The following is an 11,750-nucleotide window of genomic DNA, read 5'->3' on the forward strand; positions in this document are numbered from 1 at the left end:
TCCCTTCTTCTACTGAATTTGGGCTTGGTTTGTTCTTCTTTTTCCAGTTCCTTTAGGTGCATTGTTCGATTGTTTATTTGTGATTTTTCTTGTTTGTTGAGATAGACATGCATTGCTATCAATTTCCCTCTCAGAATCACTTTTGCTGTATCCCATAAATTCTGGCATGTCATTTTCATTTTCATTTTTCTTCAGGTATTTTTTGATTTCTTCTTTGATTTCTTCATTGACCCAATCGTCATTCAGTAGCATTTTGTGTAATCTCTACATATTTGTGACTTTTCTGAATTTCTTCCTATAGTTGATTTCTAGTTTCATACTGTTGTGGTCAGAAAAGATGCTTGGTATTATTTCAATCTTCTTAAATTTGTGGAGACTTGTTTTGTGCCCTAATATGTGATCAATCCTGGAAAATGTTCCACGTGTATTTGAAAAGAATGTGTATTCTTTGGTTTTTGTATGGAATGTTCTTTACATATCTAGTTAAGTCCATCTCTTCTAGTGTGTCATTTAAGGCCAATGTTTCCTTAGTGATCTTCTTTTTGGATGATCTATCCATTGGTGTAAGTGGAGTGTTAAAGTCCCCTACTATTATTATGTTACTATTTCTCCTTTTATGTCTGCTAATAATCGCTTTATATATTTAAGTGCTCCTACATTGGGTGCATAGATATTTGCACCTTCTTGTTGGATTGTGCCCTTGATCATTATGTAGTGCCCTTCTTCGTCTCTTTTTACAGTTTTTGTTTTAAAGTCTATTTTGTCTGATATGAGTATTGTTACCCCAGCTTTCTTTCATTGCCATTTGCATGGGATATCTTTTCCCATCCCTTCACTTTCAGTGTGTGTCTTTAGGTCTGAAGTGTGTCCTTTGTGTGCAGCATATATACAGGTCTTGTTTTTTTATCCATTCAGCCACACTATGACTTTTAATTGGAACATTTATTCCATTAATGTTTAAAGTAGCTATTGATAAGTATGTAATTAGTTTGGGTTCTTTTCTCTTAGTTTTTTTCTGTATTTATTATAGGTTTCTGGTTTGTCATTACCCTGAGGTTCATATATAATAACCTACATATATAGCAATCTATATTAGGTTGATGGTCTCTTTAGTTTGACGTCTATCTGAATGCTCTACTTTTTGACTCCCCTCCTCCCACATCTTATGTTTTTGATCATATCCAACCCCCTGAAGTGCACCCAGTCTCTCCAAGACAGGAGCCCCACACACTCCACAAATACCTCACACTCTCCACCTGCTCCTTGTGCATGCCTTGCCCCACAGAAGTGGACCCACTCACTAGGCTGTGAAGAATCCAGTCACCAATCTATGCAGGCCTAGAAGTTGCCTTTGGGCTTGTTGTTGGGTGGCACCACTCCCTAGGGCGGGCTGCCGGCCCTGGCTAAGCTGGATTAAATCCATGCTCTAGTGGGTGGGGCAGACCCTGGGATAGCTGGCCACAAGGAGAAGTCCAAGGGTGTCCACCAGCATCTGTGTCAGGACGCCCACACCAGGTCACAACAATGACTGCTGCCAATGTCCCCCTCCCTGGCGAGGTCTCACATCTCACTGAGATGCACTCAGAGCCTATCAGGTGAGTCTCTTTTCACCAAAGGACTGTACACCTTTCTTTCTTGTGATTTTAGGTTGCTTTCTGAAATGGGTGAATTTGTGCATGGAGCCTTTAAGAGCTGGCTTTAATTTCTTTGTGAACCAGCTTTTCTGGGGGTATTCTCCAATTTTGTTAGTAGCAAGCAAAGTCAGTTATTATGCCACTAGTCTCTGTTGTGCTGAGTCCAAAAAATGCGTATAGTGGGAATGCTCCCCAGCTCAGGTCCCCCACTCCTCCAGGGATGGCTGCCTACCTATGGGCTGCTCTCTGGTGGCCATGAAATGTTGTGGCTTGTGAAGGTGGCATTTTTTCTCTCCAGAAGGGAATTTCTGCCTCTTCCACCTCAATTAGGATTGTCATTTGTTGCAGGGGTTCCTCTTATCCAGTTTTCAGTTCTTTCTCAGGGGTAATTTTTCCAAGAGTAGTTGTAAATTGGCTGTATCCATGGGAGGAGGTGAATTCAGAGTCTGCCTATGTCACCATCTTGACTTCTCCTGTCCACTTTTGGTTTCTAACCTACAATGAGGCTATAGTAATCAAGGCAGTGCAATATTAACATAAGATAGATGTGTAGATCCATGAAGTGGATTTAAGAGGCCAGACATATACATCTATGGTCAACTGATTTCAAGAAGGGAATAAAAATAATTCAATGGAGAGTGCATAGTCTCTTCAACAAATGGTGCTGTGACAACTGGATATCCACAAGAAAAAGAATAAAATTTGACCCCAATCTCACATCATACACAAAAACCGCCTCAAATAGATCAAAAACATAAATATAAGAACTAAAACTAAAAGTCTTAAAAGAAAACACTAGTCTTTGTGACTTTGTGTTAGATAATCCTAGATATTACACCAATAGCATAAACTTATTGAGGGTATTCTGCTGCTCCTAAAATATTTCTGTTTTCATAAAAATGGATGTAAGAGATTATACTCCATGGTGCATGTTACTACAGTATAAATTAAAATTTTAGGAAAATAATGCATTTATAGAACAATAACCTTACAAAATATTGCATTAAAATTATGTATAATGAAATTAAAATAATCTCCATGAAGCAGATGAGGATTGCTTTTAATTTTCAAGGATGTAGATTTTTCAGATATGCAAATTGCAATAAATTAATAAGGGTTTAGTTACATCAAAGTGTGGTCACTCCATGGAATGTTAAACAATTGGTGTGGACGGATATAGAGACTGAATTCTCTTTAAGAAAAGTTTTACTGGTTTTATGAAATAATTTCATGGGATAATATACAGGGAATAATTTTTGCAGAGCTGTAAAAAAAATCAAGGTTATCAATTCCAGGAACTGACAGTTCTCTAATTACTTCAAATAGATTCTAGTTATCAATATAAGGATGAATGATGAATAAAATCAATCATGATAAAGATGAGGATGGGCAGTCAAAACAAGTAGATATTTCATCTGGACTTGTTAAAATATTCACTTTTTTTATAAGGTAAAACATATGTAGGAATTTCTAAAGGCCATTGTATATAGAAAATAAGACCTGATTGAAAAATGTGTCAAAACTAACTCCCCACTTCTAAATGTTAGGGAATTAAGTAGAGAAGAATTAGAAATAAAACAGTCAAAGCACAGGTTTGAGGAGAGGTAAAATTGAAGACAAGTACTATGTAACTAATCTTTAAATGAAGAAGCAGATGACCCAAAGCAGTGGATCAACTCCAACTTTTTTCCTTGGATAAGCAAAGAAGCTCAGACTTATATCTGATTCCAAAGGCAGGTATCCTAAAGCCAAGTGCTCACAGCTCACAACCAGTGATATGACAAACTCATAGGAGTGAAGCAGCCTGTGCTAAAGTCCAAGTACAACCCACTCTACCCATGATGTTTATACATTATACTAACTAAAGCTATTTTAAATTTGAAAAAAGAGAGAGAAAAATCTTAAAACGTAGGGATAGAATTATGCAAGGGTTTCAAGTTTCCTTGTGAAGTGTTGACCAGAGTCGGCAATCAAAGATGTTGGATAAAATTATACAATTTTCCTTTCCTCGATAGTGTCTGAAGTTCCCTGGATAACTCTGTTGTGGAGGTTGTAGATGAGAGGGTTCAGCATGAGTGTGAGGATGGTGCCGATGGCTGACACCACCTTGTCCTGGTCTGGTGTATCAATGGATGATAGTCTCATGTACGTAAACATGGCAGCACCAAGTGGAGTCCAACCACAGACAGGTGGGAAGAGCAGGTGGTGAAGCCTTTGCATCAACTTTCCCAGAGTCCATGTGGATGGCATCTCAAAGGACTCCTGAATAGGAAATGATCATCACTGAGACTGGGAAGATCAGCATCACCACACAGCAGGAGAAAAGTAGTCTTTCAAACACAGAGGTGTTTGTGCAAGATAGAGGAAAAGGGGCAGTGACATCACAGAAAAAAGCAATGAATTTCCTGAGAGCAACAGAAAGAGAATGACAGGGCTGCTGCAAGAACAGTGATGACACCAAGAGAACCCAAGATTCAGGAAGCAGCAGACATGTGGACACAGAGCTTCTGATTCATGAGGATGGCATATCGAAGAGGGTGGCATACAGCCACATGGTGGTCATAGGCCATGACAGCCAACAGGAAACATTCAGCACAAGCAGGAACACTTAGAAGAATATGTGGGTTCCTTAATCTGCTAGAGAGATGGATTTCCTGTGAGAAAATAGTTGAAGACCATCTTCAGTACAGTAGTGGAGATGAGTATGAGGTCCATGAGGGACAGTTGGCTGAGGAGGAAGTACATGGCCATGTGGAGCTGATTGTCTGGATAGATGAGTAGAATGATGGCAGTTCCAAAGAAGGCCATTGAGAAGATGCCCAAGACAAGAGAGAAGAGGAAGGTGAAAGTGGACCTGTGATTGAAATTCCCAGGAGGATGAAGTTAAAGCTGAAGTTCTGGTTTCTTTGCACTATCCTGAATAATTTGCCTTGTCTAGAAGTTCCAGAGATGGTGCAGGCTTATTTATTAATTTAGTTTCAAATGCATACGATGGCAATGCCCTCAAATGCCCACAAGTGTACTGGATGCATACATAAGACCTTCTCACCAAACTTCCGTTATTTCTGCTTTAGTCACAGTAAATTATGTGACTAGGTCCAGTGCTCTCCAGCAGTCTTCTCATCCAAACTTCGCAGACAATAACTTAAAAGTATTTTGTTTATTTTCCAGAAAAGAAAAGTGAAGTTTATAAGAACTTGCTGACTTACCCACACATACACAGTCAATAGAGAACCTAGGAAAAGAATAATTACATATATCTGTTACTAAATTTTATTAACATCACTGATCACAGGAGATTCCTTATTGACACTTTTCTCCTTTTCTCCTAACATGTCTCCAGGTTGGTCTTCTCCTAAATAACTACAGAATTCCTGTTGTCATGATTCTTCCTGCCATCTTACTACCCTCCCCATTGTATGGCACTAGCCCAGTGAATGGTAGGAGATCAATGTTGTTATCCCTCATCGTCCCCCCATGGGGAAGCCTGTACACCTTACTTCACACCTTACCTGTACATTTTGACTGTTCCATCCACGACCAAGCCTTGAAGTCTTGTTTTAATTAATCAAAACATCCATTGAAATATTTTCCTAAGGAGGAACAGGGCATTCACTTCACTTATGAGAATAATTTTGCTTCTTTCAATCTACATGGGAAGGTAAGCTGTCTTTTTTTGAGACACTGACTTACTCTTAGTACACCAGAGTGTTATAAATAGAGTGGAATAAACCTAAAGAAAACAAAGAGAATTTATTTGCTCTTTAAAAGCTTCACTGCAATGTGCCATTTTGGGGACTGATGGGGTATGTTCCACCAAGTAACTAAAGGCATGAATGTATAAAATACCCAACCCATTACAGTTCAAGGTGGGAAGAATCAGGGATAGAGAAAACACTGTAAAAAAAATGAGCTTGGACGGGATTGACTCAGTGGCATAGTGGTTAAGTTCACGTGTTCTGCTCTGGTGGCCACGGGTTCACAGATCCGGATCCCAGGTGTGGACCTAGGCACTGCTTATCAAGCCATGCTGTGGCAGGTGTCCCACATATAAAGTAGAGGAAGTTGGGTACAAATGTTAGCCCAAGGCCAATCTTCCTGAGCAGAAAAAAAAAAAAAACAGCCTGGAGATGAATGAGTAACCAGATCACAGGGAGCCAGAAGAGCATACTTCAATTTTGTTTTTGCTTAAACAATCATCAAAGAAGTATTTTCAGCTATAGAGTAAAGATGTGGAGTGATGTGAAATGACCTTGCATTGAGGAAATCTCTTGGTTGCTGCAGTATGATAGGTTGAGTGGTTAAAGTGTGTGAGCATGGTGCCCAGAGAGGAGACCCCTGCAGCATCTAGGGGAGCCAGGGTAAACCCCAGGCAGTGACAGTGCAGGAAGAAGAGGACTGGTGGGAAATATCATCACCCATCAGGTCTTTGTTAAAGGTTATTGATTATGGTCTCTGCCCCCACTTTTTATCCTGCCTCTAAAATATCATACTGCAGAGACATTTCTCTAGAGTCCCAAATTTATTATACTACACTGAATAAAACCCAAACCAAAGTAAGATTCACATGTTTTTTCATGCATGATATACATCACTGCCATCAAAATTCTTCTGGACTTCCAGACTTCAGATTTGAAAGAATGTATTTTTCCCCCTATATTCTCATGGTGTGATTTTTTTATTTAGCTTTTTTTTTAATTGAATTTTTATCTAACACGTATCATGCTTGTTGGTGCTGATATCTACTGACTGAAGATTATTTACCATTGTGATTTTTTTATCTTAGATGTCTATCTTTCATTGTATTCAGAAAAATTCTAAACAAGTAGCAGCTTTCAAATATGGTCTTTGGAATTCAATTAAATGGTTAAGAAATCCAATTTTTTTTTTACCTTGGACACTTCAATGACTCATGGCATAAATGAAGATATATCAAGTTTTTTTTTTTCTATTTAATGTCCACAAGCTAGGTTATTATTATAGCTTTAGCATTTCGTATTTAGTATATAGTTTTATTATATATTCAAACCAAATAATATATACTTCGAAGGACAGAGCAGATTCCTGAGACGTTCTCTGTAAATTATCTCTCAATGATATGCGGTCAGTGCCTGTCACAACACTTTATTTATGTTGGAGAAATTAGTTGGAGTTGTTTTGCTTCTCAAATTTCTCCTAGGAAATGTCCTGGTTATGTATTGGTATTCTAAAAAAATTTCTGTTGATTATAGTTAAGGCTAGATCTCTCAAAGTAGGCTAACTAAACAATAGAGATCTTTAATTGTTTTAAAGACATACAAAAATGGAATGGGTTTATTTTGTTCACAGAATTACAACATTATGCCCATATTCCAAGAGAAGTTTTCATTCCCAATTCTAACATTTGGGCATAGAACAGTGCCTTAAAGAGAGAAAATGCCAAATATTGAAACCAGAGAATAACTCCTCCTCCTTAGGTCACAAAGTCATTTATTTGTATGACTCCTATGTGCTCAGTACTTTCAACTATTTTAATGATAAATACGTGTTGTAGGAATCCAAATTCTCTACAACAAGAATATGTAAAATATTGGTAACTCTTTAAATAAAACACCAAATATAGTCTTATTTCTAGTGTAGTCAACATAAAGTACTGCCAGCTTCTATCTTTGTTCTCTTTCTCTAGACATTTATCCAGCCTTTCCCTAAACCTGGTGATATGGTTAAACCTGAAGATTTCCATCTACACATCCCAGCACCTTCCTTGTTTCCAGATCTTATAGTAGTTTCACACACTGTGCAATTCAACTAAATAAAGCTTCATTGAATTCTGCTTCTCTTCACCTTTACAGCACTGATTTGGAGGATTTTATTAATTGGTATATTTTATGAAGTATTTGGAACACAAATAAGGAAATGGGTTTGATTTTGGGTCAAATCACTTCACCAATTATTTGTAACTGAAAATTTGCACTAGGTGGTGTTTAAGGAATTTTTCGGCTCTAAATTTTCATAACTGTTTGAAAACAGTATATTGAAGTTACTTGTTATGTGACTGTTTCTGTGAAGCCATTTTGAGGTGTATATCTCCCAACTGAAGATACTTTTGTTTATTACAAAGGCTTCAATAAATAATTTTAATAAATTAGATATAATATGGTCATTAAAAAGAACAAGTCTCTTTATTCTCTTCTCCCTTATTTTTAGCATGAAGGAGACAGAGAGCCCAGGATGTGAGAGGGAATGACGTCATTCCCAGGATGTTGTGAAAAACTGTGCACAATATGGTGAATTTATAAAAATATACATCATAATTTTAATAATCAGGATGAGGAAGGTTTATACTTGTATAATCCTACATATAGGATTACAAGTATAGTGTTACAAAAACTTTTTCATACACATTATCTTATTTTGTCTCATCAAAGTCATTTAAGGTCAGTAGAGGAGGTAATAAATTCCCAAAAAAGAAGAGTTCGTCTTACTTGTTATACCCGTAGATAGTGATCAGGGCATAGATTCGCTGCATGAATTTCTACTCTGTACACTGGAAGGTGATAATCCATCTCTGAGCTACATCATAACCTTCTGCCTCTTCTAGAAAAGATTCAGCAGCTGCTACTCAGATGGACTAAAGGACCCACATTTCCAGACTGGGAGCCGTCTTGTGGCATTATGGACCTTAAATCCTTTACCAGAGAGAATTCACTTCCTTTGACTTCAATTATAGAAGAGCATGCCCTCTTTCACAACCTCTTCTAGGAAACAATACTCATATGGACCTCTGGATTATAGTTAATTTTACCAATGTTTGTTATTTTTTAATTGTTGTACTGTCATCAATAATGGTTGTGTACCTTTCTTTAGAAAGTAAATAGTGTTAATAATGATGAAGCCAAATAATTATAAATTTAAAAAAAATAATTAAAATTAAAACAGGGAGTATTTATTGCAAAGTAAACTGAATTGTTCAACCCGCTTTCTCAAATGTTAATATTTTTACTTCATTTACAGTATGTCTCAAGAAATACTTAGGCAGAAATAAAATGTAAATAAACACACAGAAACCTATATGCATGTGAGTATGTGATTAACAATTCAAATGGGTACAAAGGTTTTATGAAAGCTCCTTGCAGCTCACCTCTTTAGGACACGCGCTTTGCATTGTTCACTTAATTCACTGAATTCTCTTCTTGACAGTTCCGTCTTCAGGCCATGCTTTTCTCCACTCTAAATGCTGTCACTTGTCTAAAGCAATGACATTTCTAAAATGCAAAGATGAGCATCAACTTCTTACTGAAATTATCAACTGCCTCTTTGTAAATTCAAGACAAATAGTAAACTTCATTGCAGGGATATTGTGACCTTACCAACTCTCTGTTTATGCAAGTTTCTCTCTGAAACATCTGCTTTCTCTCTCACCTCTATGACCTGTCAAATTTTATCTCCTCTCCTATCTGTTTTATTCCTTGTACTTTCAAATTGGCTAACATATTATTGTCCTTTAAGACCCCTTCCCCAAAAGCTTATCCTGATGACAAAGTCTGTGTTGAGTGTTGTTTCTATGTGTCTCTATAACCCATATGGAAACATTTAATATAACATATATCAAATTTTATTTGACTGACTTTTTTCCCTTTTCATTAGATCAGTAATTATCCTTTATGTCAGATCCCTTGCCATCTAAAATAGTTTGGTTCTTTATGAAACTAACTGACCTATAAAAGATCATTAAAATTCACCAAGTCTTCTCATCAAAAAGGTGCAAAAGAGAGGCCCTAGAGGCTGAATAATATGAAATAATGTTAAAATTCACCTAACAATTTCTAGTATCAAAGCTCTTTTCAAATATAAAGTCATTTTATATTTAGAAAAATATTCAGAAAGGGAAAAGGTTAAATAGGGTTTTATCTAAACGTTGACTTCATTTTATAACTCCACCATTCACTATAGTGCCATTGAGCTCCTGGGCCTCTGAGTTCTCTGCAGTATCCTCTATCCATCCAGACAACCAATGAGCCAAAGGACAGCTTGTGACAGGCTCTTTTGATACCCTTGTCCTGGAAGAGACAATGGTACTACTGCTCACATCCCTTTAGCTTGAACTGAATTAATGGCTCCATCTAACTACAGTGGAGGCCTGGGATATGCCATCCTATGTGTCTAAGTATTACTTTCATTGAAATCTGCTAGAATTATTTACAATAGCTGAGATATGAAAACAATCTAAGTATCCATTGACAGATAAATGGATTAAAAAAATAGGATATATATATATATACAATGGAATATTATTTAACCACAAAAATGATGGCAATCCTGACACTTGTGACAACATGGATGGACTATAAGTGTATTATGCTAAGTTAAAAAAGACAGAGAAAGACAAATACTGTGTGATCCCACTTGTATGTGAAATCTAAAAACATGAACTCATAGAAACAGAGAGTAGAACAGTGGTTGCTAAGCACTGAACGATTGGGGAAATGAGAGTTTGGTCAAAAGGTACAAATTTTCAGTCATAAGATGAATAATTTCTGAGACTCTAACGTGCAGCATGAGGACTATAGTTAACAATATGTATTGTGTGTACTTGAAAGTTGCTATGAGAGTAGAGCTTTAATGTTATCAGCACAAGAATGACAACAACAAAGTGGTAATTATGTGAGGTAAAGGATGTGTTAACTAACCTTATTGTGGTAAACATTTCACAATATATATGTATACTGATCATCATTTTGTATACCTTAAACTTATACAATGTTCTATTCAATTATATCTCAATAAAAAATTTGCTAGAGAAGTTGTATTAGTTAAACTTCTTGATATCTATGATTATTTTCCAAAAATAAACAAAAAGTTCTGCATTAACAAATTTTCTTAAATATTCCAAAAGTTTATACTAAAGGATAAAAGGTGTCGGGGGAAGAGGGAGAATCTCCCTCTGCCCTTTTCCTTAAGGTTCTTATGGCTGGCCAAATAATTAACAAGACAGGTTAGCAGGAGAAAATAATACCAAGTTTAATAACATGTATACATGGGAGAAAGCAGGGACACTGCGTTTCTCAACACAATAGCAGAAATTCTTATCTTAAATACCATGTCCAACCAAAGACAATGAGGATGTTGGGGGTGAGGGTGTCAGTTACAGGAGATGATCACTAAAACACTGTAAACAAGAGTAAGGTTTATTATGCAGTTTTAAGGCCTCACCTTCCACATTGATAAGTCTCTAGAAATGAGCTCATCCCCCCTCTTCCCAATACAGAGAGGTATCTCCCTCTCTTGAAGTCTCAAGACTTCCCTTGTAAATGATTGTCTGGCAACTCCTCGCAGGGCCATCCAGAGAATGTGGCCAGAGAGACAGAACTTCCGATAAGATGGGCTTGTTGGTGCCTTTTCTATTGTAACCTCTATCCTACATTATCTTTATAGCAGTCATGATAATAACTCCTTCCTGAAACAGATCTTTTGTTTTAAATTCTTTAGGCAGTTTGGGAGGGGAAACTCAAATATTCTTCCCGAGTTCTCTGAGTCCTTATTGTCTTCAGCTCGAAATAATCCGCATACCAGAGTGGTGTTTCCTGGGGTAGCTTGCCCTGAGCACCATCAGTTCCCTCCTCTGAAACTTCCCTAAAAGTTTCACATATTAAAAGCTGAGCTGGTAACTGTGGAGAGAGAAATCGTGTTAGTATCCGAGTGATAAGAAGTCTGCAAAGAGAGAAAAGAATGTAGATTAGAATGAGGATGAACAAGCAGAAAAGAAGAAATCGGAGCACATTTCCCCACACTCCATTAAACCAGTCCCCCAATCCTGGAAATAAGTCAGTCCAATAAAATGTGTGAGCTTCGTTTATCTGATGAAAAATGTCAATCTTCTCTTTTAATAGATTTAAGTTAGATATTAATTGACCTGTTTGATTCACATAAAAGCAACATTTTTCTCCAATGATTGCACATGCTCCTCCTTGCTGGGCAGTGAGCACATCCAGAGCACATCGATTTTGGAGCACCACAGATGCTAGGCTGTTAATCTCTGACTGGAGTATGTTCAAGGTTTGCATGGTGGTGTTGAACTCTTGTTTCACTACCATAGAGAGATTTAAGATTGCCTTTTCCAACTCATAATCTCCAAAG

General features: G+C 37.1%; 1 pseudogene; it reads right to left on the bottom strand.

The window, feature by feature from the left end:
- Nucleotides 1-3,623: 3,623 nt before the first annotated feature.
- LOC131394162 (olfactory receptor 2M4-like) lies at nt 3,624-4,851 on the bottom strand (annotated as a pseudogene).
- Nucleotides 4,852-11,750: the final 6,899 nt, after the last annotated feature.

Source organism: Diceros bicornis, chromosome 30, assembly GCF_020826845.1.
Source record: "Diceros bicornis minor isolate mBicDic1 chromosome 30, mDicBic1.mat.cur, whole genome shotgun sequence".
NCBI classification, from domain to species: Eukaryota; Metazoa; Chordata; class Mammalia; order Perissodactyla; family Rhinocerotidae; genus Diceros; species Diceros bicornis.